Consider the following 11,744-nt stretch of genomic DNA (forward strand, 5'->3'; position numbering starts at 1 on the left):
AGACACTCAAAATGAGATGCTGGGGTGAAGATGCTCTAATATTTAGAAACACACAAATATCCTCTTCTCAGTGGGGAAATGAAATAGGGGGCATCTGTGTTCTGCAGAGACCCTGTGATTATGAAATAATCACCAGAAAAGGAATGGGGTAAAGTGAAAGTGCAGAGCGCAGTATTAATAAGAGCCAGGAAATTGGGAACCACAGAGACATAGCTCTATAACATTCCTCTCACTCCCATGGAAGCTCGTCCTTCTGGACTTTTCACTCACATGATCAAAATCAAGCACTTTATTGCTTGATTTACTGGGGTTTCTGTTATTTGCCACACACATGCACACAACACACACACACACATGCACACACATCTTTACATGACATAGCAAGAGATCAGAGGAATGGAAGAAGGGAAGGAAGGAAGGAGGAACAAAAAGATGTGAGAGATTGAAAGACTTGTCCAAGCTCCCAGAGACGCTAAGTGGCAAAGCTTAAATCCAGACGCCTAACCCCACATCGGCGGTTCTTTTCCACACTCCACACCTGCCCCTTTCAGTGAGTTTAGCTTGCCCTTGTAGAAACTATCAATTCAGTCTTGACTGAAAACTTTCTTAGGGTTCTTAAATTATTAAACAAGTAACGTAGTACAGAGATCAGAATGCAAACTGGTCTTTCCCGTTTGCAACTTTCAAAGGACAGCTCAGTTTACTGTAATTCCGCTATGTGGGTAGCATCGTCCCCAGTGGAGGACATCAAACATGTAATCTCTGGATGCTGCTCTGTATCTCTGGCTCTCTCTGTAAACACCATCGTTACCTTTGAAGGAGCACAGCAAGTACCTAAGATCCTTCGATGAAAGACCCTTTAATTGCATCTTTTCAATAATGAGTAATTATTATCCTTTCATGAGGAATATCCTGGCAGTATCCCATAATGGGAATTGACAAGATCTGAGAAGAGTCTAAAGTCAGGTCTTCTAAACCATCACTGCTCATAATTAGTATAGATATGATCAGTAACAAGCTCCATTCTCCCTATCGGGAAGAGGAGAACATGTTAGATTCTCTCAGGAAGTCGTGCCCATGAGTCATGCAGAGAAACTCCGAGCCAGCCAGGGACAACTGGAAGCAGGTGTGGAAATGCAGAAGGTACTTCCTTAGGAGTCAGAAGACCTTCACTAAAATCTCAGGACTACCTGTGACCTTGGGAAAGCCATACGACTTCCGTGTCCCAGTTCCCTCATCTGTAAGAGGGGAATAAGTCAGATTTTAACAACCACGTAAGGAGCTTTTTCAGTTTGAAAAATGCTATATGGTCGCAAGTTATCTTCATCAGCAACATCCTGGTCAGCGTGATAATCATACGTAGTAACATGGCTCTCATTTCCGCTTTATCGTTTCATCTGATTATTTGGTTTTGATGTTTCCTTTTATTACGTAGCCAAACTCCAGCAATTTTAGGCATAACAATTCAGTAAAAAAAGCAATTCACCATAATTTTCTCTTCCTTTCTCCCTCCCTCGTTCTTCCCCCCAGTTTTTCCCCCTTTTTTCCCTTCCTTTCTCCTTTCCTTCATGATTTTTAATTATCCCACTAGAGTGGCCAAAATGGTTACTCTACATTTTCACCAATATCAAACATTGTTTCAGTTAGCTTTTGCTACAATGATCCTGTGTAACACACCAGGCTGAACTCAGTGGCATCCTTGACAATGTAAAATCAATTTCTTGCTCACATGTCTATGTGTTTGGCTGGAGTTTGACCAATCTAGGCTGGGCTTAGTTCAGCTGGGCTCCAAGATATGAGTCAGGTTTTAGCCCTGCCACACCATCTCTCAACCTCTCGGGTGTTTGAACCAGCAGATACTCAAGGCATGTTCTTCTCATAATGAAAGCAGGGGTACAAGGGAATAATTCCTACCATATGAACACAGGCTATGCCATTGCTCAAATACTATCCATTGACACGTTTACTGAATCATGTCATATAGCCAATCCCCAAGTCAAGGGGTGAGGAAGTATAATTAACCTGCCTAATCACATGGAAAAGCCAAATCAATGGAGTAAAAAGAGAATAATTATTTGCTGTACAATAGTCTATTGCATCACAGATATTGCATCATTTAAAAATCTTTGCCAAACTGATATAGTATATTTCATTTGCATTTCTTTCATGCCTTCCAAGAAAAAAACCTTTTTATATGATTTTTTAAACATGTATTGCATTTCTTTTTCTTTTTTTTTTTTTTTAACATCTTTATTGGAGTATAATTGCTTTACAATGGTGTGTTAGTTTCTGCTTTATAACAAAGTGAATAAGCTATACATATACATATATCCCCATATCTCTTCTCTCTTGCATCTCCCTCCCTCCCACCCTCCCTATACCACCCCTCTAGGTGGTCACAAAGCATGGAGCTAATCTCCCTGTGCTATGCGGCTGCTTCCCACTAGCTATCTATTTCACATTTGGTAGTGTATATATGTCCATGCCACTCTCTCACTTTGTCCCAGCTTACCCTTCCCCCTCCCGTATCCTCAAGTCCATTCTCTGCTAGGTGTGCATTTTTATTCCCGTCTTGCCCCTAGGTTCTTCATGATTTTTTTTTTTTTTTTTTTTTTTTTAGATTCCATATATATGTGTTAGCATACGGTATTTGTTTTTCTCTTTCTGACTTACTTCACTCTGTATGACAGTCTCTAGGTCCATCCACCTCACTACAAATAACTCAGTTTCGTTCCTTTTTCTGACTGAGTAATATTCCATTGTATATATGTGCCACATCTTCTTTATCCATTCATCTGTCGATGGACATTTTGGTTGCTTCCATGTCCTGGCTATCGTAAATAGAGCTGCAATGAACATTTTGGTACATGACTCTTTTTGAATTATGGTTTTTTCAGGGTATATGCCCAGTAGTGGGATTGCTGGGTCGTATGGTAGTTCTATTTTTAGTTTTTTAAGGAACGTCCATACTGTTCTCCATAGTGGCTGTATCAATTTACATTCCCACCAACAGCGCAAGAGGGTTCCCTTTTCTCCACACCCTCTCCAGCATTTATTGTTTGTAGATGTTTTGATGATGGCCATTCTGACCGGTGTGAGATGATACCTCATTGTAGTTTTGATTTGCATTTCTCTAATGATTAATGATGTTGAGCATTCTTTCATGTGTCTCTTGGCAATCTGTATATCTTCTTTGGAGAAATATCTATTTAGGTCTTCTGCCCACTTTTGGATTGGGTTGTTTGTTTTTTTGATATTGAGCTGCATGGGCTGCTTGTAAATTTTGAAGGTTAATCCTTTGTCAGTTGCTTCATGTGCAAATATTTTCCCCCATTCTGAGGATTGTCTTTTCGTCTGGTTTATGGTCTCCTTTTTTGTGCAAAAGCTTTTAAGTTTCATTAGGTCCCATTTGTTTATTTTTGTTTATATTACCATTTCTCTAGGAGGTGGGTCAAAAAGGATCTTGCTGTGTTTTATGTCATAGAGTGTTCTGTCTATGTTTTCCTCTAAGAGTTTGATGGTGTCTGGCCTTACAGTTAGGTCTTTAATACATTTTGAGTTTATTTTTCTGTATGGTGTTAGGGAGTGCTCTAATTTCATTCTTTTACATGTAGCTGTCCAGTTTTGCCGGCACCACTTATTGAAGAGGCTGTCTTTTCTCCACTGTATATTCTTGCCTCCTTTATCAAACAAAAGGTGACCAAATGTGGATTGGTTTATCTCTGGGCTTTCTATCCTGTTCCATCGATCTATATTTCTGTTTCTGTGCTGGTACCATACTGTCTTGATTACTGTAGCTTTGTAGTATAGTCTGAAGACAGGGAGCCTGATTCCTCCAGCTCTGTTTTTCTTTCTCAAGATTGCTTTGGCTATTTGGGGTCTTTTGTATTTCCATGCAAATTGTAAAATTTTTTGTTCTAATTCTGTGAAAAATGCCAGTAGTAATTCGATAGGGATTGCATTGAATCTGTAGATTGCTTTGGGTAGTCGAGTCATTTTCACAATGTTGATTCTTCCAATCCAAGAACATGGTATATCTCTCCATCTATTTGTATCATCTTTAATTTCTTTCATCAATTTCTTATAATTTTCTGCATACAGGTCTTTTGTCTCCTTAGGTAGGTTTATTCCTAGGTATTTTATTCTTTTTGTTGCAATGGTAAACGGGAGTGTTTTCTTAACTTCACTTTCAGATTTTTCATCATTAGTGTAGAGGAATGCAGGAGATTTCTGTGCATTAATTTTGTATCCTGCTACTTTACCAAATTCATTGATTAGCTCTAGTAGTTTTCTGGTAGCATCTTTGCAGTGTTTCTGCTGAAAGATCAGCTGTTAACCTTATGGGGATTCCCTTATGTGTTATTTGTTATTTTTCCCTTGCTGCTTTTAATATTTGTTCTTTGTATTTAATTTTTGATAGTTTGATTAATATGTGTCTTGGCGTTTTTCTCCTTGGATTTATCCTTTATGGGACTCCCTGTGCTTCCTGGATTGCTTAACCATTTCCTTTCCCATATTATGGAAGTTTTCAACTATAATCTCTTCAAATATTTTCTCAGTCCATTTCTTTTTCTCTTCTTCTTCTGGGACCCCTATAAATTGAATGTTGGTGTGTTTAATGTTGTCCCAGAGGTCTCTGAGACTGTCCTCAATTCTTTTCATTCTTTTTTCATTATTCTGCTCTGCAGTAGTTATTTCCACTATTTTATGTTCCAGGTCACTTATCCATTCTTCTGCCTCAGTTATTCTGCTATTGATCCCTTCTAGAGAATTTTTAATTTCATTTATTGTGTTGTTCATCACTGTTTGTTTGTTCTTTAGTTCTTCTAGGTCCTTGGTAAACGTTTCTTGTATTTTCTCCATTGTATTTCCAAGATTTTGGATCATCTTTACTATCATTATTCTGAATTCTTTTTCAGGTAGACTGCCTATTTCCTCTTCATTTGTTAGGTCTGGTGGGTTTTGCCTTGCTCCTTCATCTGCTGTGTGTTTCTCTGTCTTCTCATTTTGCTTAACTTACTGTGTTTGGGGTCTCCTTTTTGCAGGCTGCAGGTTATTAGTTTCCATTGTTTTTGGTGTCTGTCCCCAGTGGCTAGTGCCTGTGTTCTGGTGGATGAGGCTGGATCTTGTCTTTCTGGTGGGCAGATCCACATCTGGTGGTGTTTTTTCGGTTGTCTGTGGCCTTATTATGATTTTAGGCAGCCTCTCTGCTAATGGGTGTGGTTGTGTTCCTGTCTTGCTAGTTGTTTGGCATAGGGTGTCCTGCACTGTAGCTTGCTGGTCGTTGAGTGAAGCTGGGTCTTGGTGTTGAGATGGAGATCTCTGGGAGATTTTAGCTGTTTGATATTACGTGGAGCTGGAAGGTCTCTTGTGGACCAGTGTCCTGAACTTGGCTCTCCCACCTCAGTGGCACAGCACTGACTCCTGGCTGGAGCACCAAGAGCCTGTCCTCCACACGGCTCAGAATAAAAGGGAGAAAAAAAGAAGGAAAGAAAGAAGAAGATAAAATAAAATAAAATAAAGTAAAATAAAATAAAATAAAATAAGGTTATTAAAATAAAAAATAATGATTAAGAACAAAAAATTTTAAGTAAAAAAAAAAAAGGACAGACAGAACCCTAAGACAAATGGTAAAAGCAAAGCTATACAGACAAAATCACACACAGAAGCATACACATACACAATCACAAAAAGAGAAAAAGGGAAAAATAAATATATATATCATTGCTCCAAAAGTCCACCTCCTCAATTTGGGATGATTCGTTGTCTATTCAGGCATTCCACAGATGCAGGTACATCAAGTTGTTTGTGGAGCTTTAATCCGCTGCTCCTGAGGCTGCTGGGAGAAATTTCCCTTTCTCTTCTTTGTTCACACAGCTCCCGGGGTTCAGCTTTCGATTTGGACCCGCCTCTGCATGTAGGTCACCTGAGGACATCTTTTCTTCGCTCAGACAGGACGAGGTTAAAGGAGCAGCTGCTTCGGGGGCTCTGGCTCACTCAGGCCGGGGGGAGGGAGGGGTACGGATGTCGGGCGAGCCTGCGGCGGCAGAAGCCGGCGTGACATTGCAGCAGCCTGATGCGCGCCGTGCATTCTCCCGGGGAAGTTGTCCCTGGATCACGGGAAGCTGGCAGTGGCAGGCTGCACAGGCTCCCAGGAGGGGCGGTGTGGAGAGTGACCTGTGCTCGCACACAGGCTTCTTGGCGGCAGCAGCAGCCTTAGCGTCTCATGCCCGTCTCTGGGGTCCTCGCTGATCGCCGCGGCTTGCGCCCGTCTCTGGAGCTCCTTTAAGCAGCGCTCTTAATCCCGTCTCCTCGCGCACCAGGAAACAAAGAAGCAAGAAAAAGTCTCTTGCCTGTTCGGCAGCTCCAGACCTTTTCTCGGACTCCCTCCCGGCTAGCTGTGGCGCACCAGCCCCCTTCAGGCTGTGTTCACGCCGCCAACCCCAGTCCTCTCCCTGGGATCTGACCTCTGAAGCTGGCCCTTTAGCTCCCAGCCCCCACCTGCCCTGGCAGGTGAGCAGACAAGCCTCTCATGCTGGTGAGTGCTGGGCGGCACTGATCCTCTGTGCGGGAATCTCTCCGCTTTGCCCTCCGCACCCCTGTGGCTGCGCTCTCCTCGGTGGATCCGAAGCTTCCCCCCCCCACATCACCCCCCCCACCCCCCGTCTCCACCAGTGATGGGGCTTCCTAGTGTGTGGAAACTTTTCCTCCTTCACAGCTCCCTTCCCGAGGTGCAGGTCCCGTCCCTATTCTTTTGTCTCTGTTTTTTTCTTTTTTCTTTTGCCCTACCCAGGTATGTGGGGAGTTTCTTGCCTTTTGGGAGGTCTGAGGTCTTCTGCCAGCGTTCAGTAGGTGTTCTGTAGGAGCTGTTCCACATGTAGATGTATTTCTGATGTATTTGTGGGGAGGAAGGTGATCTCCGCGTCTTACTCTTCCGCCATCTTGAAGCTCCCTAAACATGTATTGCATTTCTTCTTTTGTGAATTACTCTATCATGTGGTTTCTATGCGGGCATTTCTCATAATGAGTTTCTAGAGAACCTTATACACTGAGGATGTTCATCTTTTCACGTATCAAGGAAAATTATTGTAGGCTATTCTCTGCTTTTAATTTTGTATGGAATGCTTTAATATGAAAATCTAAGTTTTTCCTATGTTCAAATCTATGAAATGTTTAGTTTATAATTTCTGCTTTAGATATCATACTTAGAAGACCTTCTCTATCACAAGATTAGAAACCTATGCTTTCTTCTGGTTCTATTTGATTTTCATGCTTTTGCAACATATGTATATTTATATACGTATATATATTTCCCCTCTAGTACAGTTTTGAGAAATGGATTCTTTTATATTCCCAAAAGACTAACCGTATTTTATGTTTAAGATGAGCCTTAAAGGAGGAGTTAACCAAAGGTGTGAGTAAGCTGAGTTGGCAGTGATGTGGTGGATGGTTAAGGGAAGTTAGGTCTCCCAGAGCACAGGGGACCACGTGAGCGGGGCAGCCTGGTGCAGAAGTGCGTGCAGGGAGAGCTTTATATGTTCACAGCCACCAAGGCATGGGCTTGTTCTGGGGTGGTAGTGAGAGGTCAGGGGCTGAATCACAGTGGACTCAAGGCCACGGTGAGGACTCCATAGTTTACTCCAAGGACGATGGGCAGTGTCCTCTGCTCCATGTTTATGTTGCTCACTTCTGACTCCAAGGGCCCCTCCAGCAGGGAGCAGGGTAGAGATCCAGCCCCAGGAGCACACAATCTATTCTTAGCACCCAGCTGCTCTCTTTCTTCTAAGAGAGAAAGAAAGAACCCTCTGTTTCCTGCTGGGCCATTTACCAAAGGCTTGACTCAGAGGAAGAGAGAACTGCCAGGGTGTGGGGCAGGGGGAACAATCCATTTGCTGCCCCAGGAAAAGAGGTCTATCCCCAGGGCAGCCAATGAAATCTAAGTATCATCTTGACTGCTTGAGATCAAAAGGCCTACATCAATATATGAAAGAAAACTCTTGTGAGAAAAGCAGTGCCCAGATGTTTCCAAGGCATTAGATTGAATTGAATCAAAGTTCTACATTCAGGGTAAGCCCCTGAAGAGAAATTCACATCAGGACGAACAGTTCCCAAAGAGGCCAATGATTCAATTCAGGAAGCTTTAATTGAAGACTGGTCTCTGCTGTCAGCTAGTCTGAGAGCTCTGGGGCTGCAGGGAAACAAATAAGATTCTCAACCCCAAGGAGTTCACAGTCTAATTGACAAGACAGGAATATATAGCAATCACAGTGGGGCTTGTGCTAAAAAAGAAAGTTAAGAAAATTGCTACAGGATTAACAGAGAGAGAGAGAAGAGAGATTTGGATCAAGTAATTAGGGCAGCCTTCCTGGAGGAAGCAGTATTTAGACAGACCTAGATTTTTTTCTCAGGGTGAAATAATAATAATAATACAGCCAGGGTCAGCTACAGAATTTGCAGGGCCAGTGCAAAATAAAAACATGAGTCCCTTGTTCAGAAGGCAGAGGAAGTGCCATTAAAAAACCAAAAATTAAAGCTTTTTTTTTTCCAGTGGTGTCTCTCTTAACTTGTCTTGATGTTTTTTATTTGTATTTGATGTCATTCTCAGTAAATAAAAATAAATATTTTAAATTATTAACATGACATTTTCCATTCATCTTCGTATTGTGCAACACCAGTCTTAAACATAGGTATAAGAACATTTATCTCGTGTTGAGAATTGCCGGAATTGCACAATTCATATTTTATAACTCCTATGTACATACTCATTTTGTTCTTACCACAACAGTGGAAATGATGCACAAAACTAGCTCAGCTGTTTTTCTTTCACCTCTTTATATGCGCACATTCAACCCACACTCCCTACTTTTGCTTTACTGATGAGTAAGGAAGGATTGAAAGGAAAGGGACTATGAGTTGTCCTGTCTTTCTCTTTCCTTCTATGGTATCATTTCCAGCATAAGTGGTTCGCTAATGTAGGGAAGTAACAGAAGCAGGAAAGGATATGATATGCCTCCTTTGTCTTTTGTGTTTCTTTGGGTGGCATTGCCTTATTTCTGTGTTTGAAGCAAGTTCTGGTTCAAACAGAAAGCAAGGTATTTTCTGAGCTGCTAGCACCTTTACTTAACCAAAGACAACATACCCACTTTGTATTGGCTTTGAGTACTGTTGAACTTTCATGCAACACGAATCCATTAGAGTTATGTGCTCATGAACATTTGCAAGGCCATATGCGCATGGACTGCCTCTACTTGTGGGTATGACTCAACTGTGTCATTGGACTTCACTTACAAAACACAAGTTCAAAGATAAAGTTCTTAAGAATTTCAAGAAGGTGGCAATGGGGAATTAAAACAAGAAAGATGCTCTCCTGGGAACCAGGCTCTGTGTGATCCCACAGATCATAATTCCTGAAGCTGGCTCTAACAACGGTTATCATTTTTTGAACAAGCACTTAGACTTGGCCCTGTGATGAGAACTCTCGCTATATTTCACGTAATTTAGTTTTCACAGTAACCTTATAAGTATCTTCATTATATGGATGAAGGAACTGAGGTTTAGGAGATTAAGCATTTTGACCAAGATCCTCAGCTGGCAAATGGCACACCTGGACTAAAGCACCTGCCATCCGACCACAGAACCCAAGCCCTGGACCTCCGTTCTCTTCATAGAGGTAGAAGAGGCAGCAGAAGGGTCTTCCAGACAGAGTGGGAGGAAGTGAGCTTGGTTTGTGTTCTCCTGCACTAAACACTAATAAAGAGATTCATGCATTTCTCATTTATCAGTACCTTCTAGAATATTCAGATTAAATCAGCATTTGAGTAATTTCTTGGAGTAGAGTGGAACTTTTTTTTTCTCTCTAGCATACCTTCCTTTGGAAGTCATTCTATTCCCACTGTGAGAGAATCCCATTAGTTCTGTGAAGTTCAGATGCAACAATGCTTGGCATGTAAGATTACTGGGAGAATCAAAGGACAGAAGCCATGAAAAGGTCTTAAGGCAATAGTTAACATGAAGTGCTATATAAATAGTAGGGATTTTTTTTTTTTTAATTGCTGTTTTAAGAAAAAAAAGTTATGCAAGCCAAGCCAATCAAAGCCCTCCTTGGAACTTTAGCTGAAACTCTTCATAAAAAGGATCTTTCTTTCTCTTAGATCCTAAACTATAACAATCAAGGAAGCTTATAGCTTCTGGGATCATCTTGATTCTATATGGAGAGAGTTTAAGAATGAGGCCAAGCAGAGAGAAGAGAAAGAGAGAGAAAGAAAGAGGGAGAACCAGATCACATTATTTGAACTACTGTATCTAACCATATCTAATAGTAACCCCCTTGGATTTCCAGGCACATTTCTTTTTCTCCCTTAACTTAATTTGAGTAGTGCTTTTGTCACTTGTAACCTATAAAAGAGTTCTGGTTATTTACTGTAGGAACACAATAGTGCCCACATATGCAAAGTCAAACAGAGAGCTGTGATTATTTGTTCATTCTTTAATACCTTATTAAATAAATCAAAGCATATTAAACAAGTCAACTTTTTTTTTTTTGCTTGTCAACCATGTCCCTGGTTTGTGCTGGGTGTTAGGCATACAAAATTCTTCGGGAAGTCTGAGATGCTAACAGTGACACTTTTTATAGTTAGTAGTCCAACATCCCAGTTTGCCATAGATATTGCTGGTTTACATCTGTTGTCTGGTAATAATTATTAATAGCATCCCTCTTACTCTTGAAAGGGTTTTGGTTTGGAAGGCAAATCATTCGGTCTCATAGTATGATGTATACGTGTATACATGTATAATACTTAAGATGCAGTGGCAGCTTAGGGAAAAGAACACATAAGAATATAAGTTCCATACAAGAAGGGGTTTTACTTGTTCTGTTTTCTGCTCTGTCTTTATGCTCCATCTGTATGCCTGGCATACGGCAGAGGATCAGTAAACATTTGTTGAAGGAATGAGTAAAATGCAGCCAGGGGAGTCAGTGCAAAGAAGGTCATACTAAGTTAAAGAGGAGAAAACCTGGGAGGGGTTTTTCGTGTAAGGATAGACAGAGGGAACAGCATTTCAGAAGTGAAAGGGTTTGACTGAGCACACCTGAGCCTATGTGAGTCTACTACTGCTGGACCACTCACAGTGTAAGCTGGGAAGTGACCAAGTGAAGGCACCAGAAAATGGGACCCCAGAACCTAGAGAGTTTGTCTATCTTGCGAAAAAGTATAAACTATTCTGAGGATAATGGTGAGCTAGAGTGGGTTGTAAGCAAGTGAGCACTTTGCATATTAAGGCAGATGATTTTGGCTGAAGTAGCAAGAAGAACTCAGAGTGAGAGAAATCGAGCTAGGAAGATTTGCTAGCATCCAAGGCTTTGCTTGACACTCCTTCTCCTCAAGGAAATGTTCACATATGTCTGGCAAAATGAGAACAGTAAAGACAATGCAGAATTCATCGGATTTAGTGACATCCAATGCATTCAACTGAAAAGAACACGTTTTGAAATTGTTACTTTACATTTTTTCCAACATTAAATCTATCATTTGTTTTACAAAATGTCAGTGATAGCAGATGGTGTGCTTTTAAAATATCCTTATTTGGCAAGATAAAATGATGCCAGTCCCAGGTCATTAGTGACCTATACAATTCTACAATCCTTACAATTTGGGGGTGAGGAATTTTTATCCATCTGTTAAATCCCTAAAAGTGTATCCCCTCTCATCTAAGGAAGAGTTGATACATTCCTGAACTCAGGAATT

This window comes from Eubalaena glacialis, chromosome 5 (assembly GCF_028564815.1).
Source record: "Eubalaena glacialis isolate mEubGla1 chromosome 5, mEubGla1.1.hap2.+ XY, whole genome shotgun sequence".
Lineage (NCBI taxonomy): Eukaryota > Metazoa > Chordata > Mammalia > Artiodactyla > Balaenidae > Eubalaena > Eubalaena glacialis.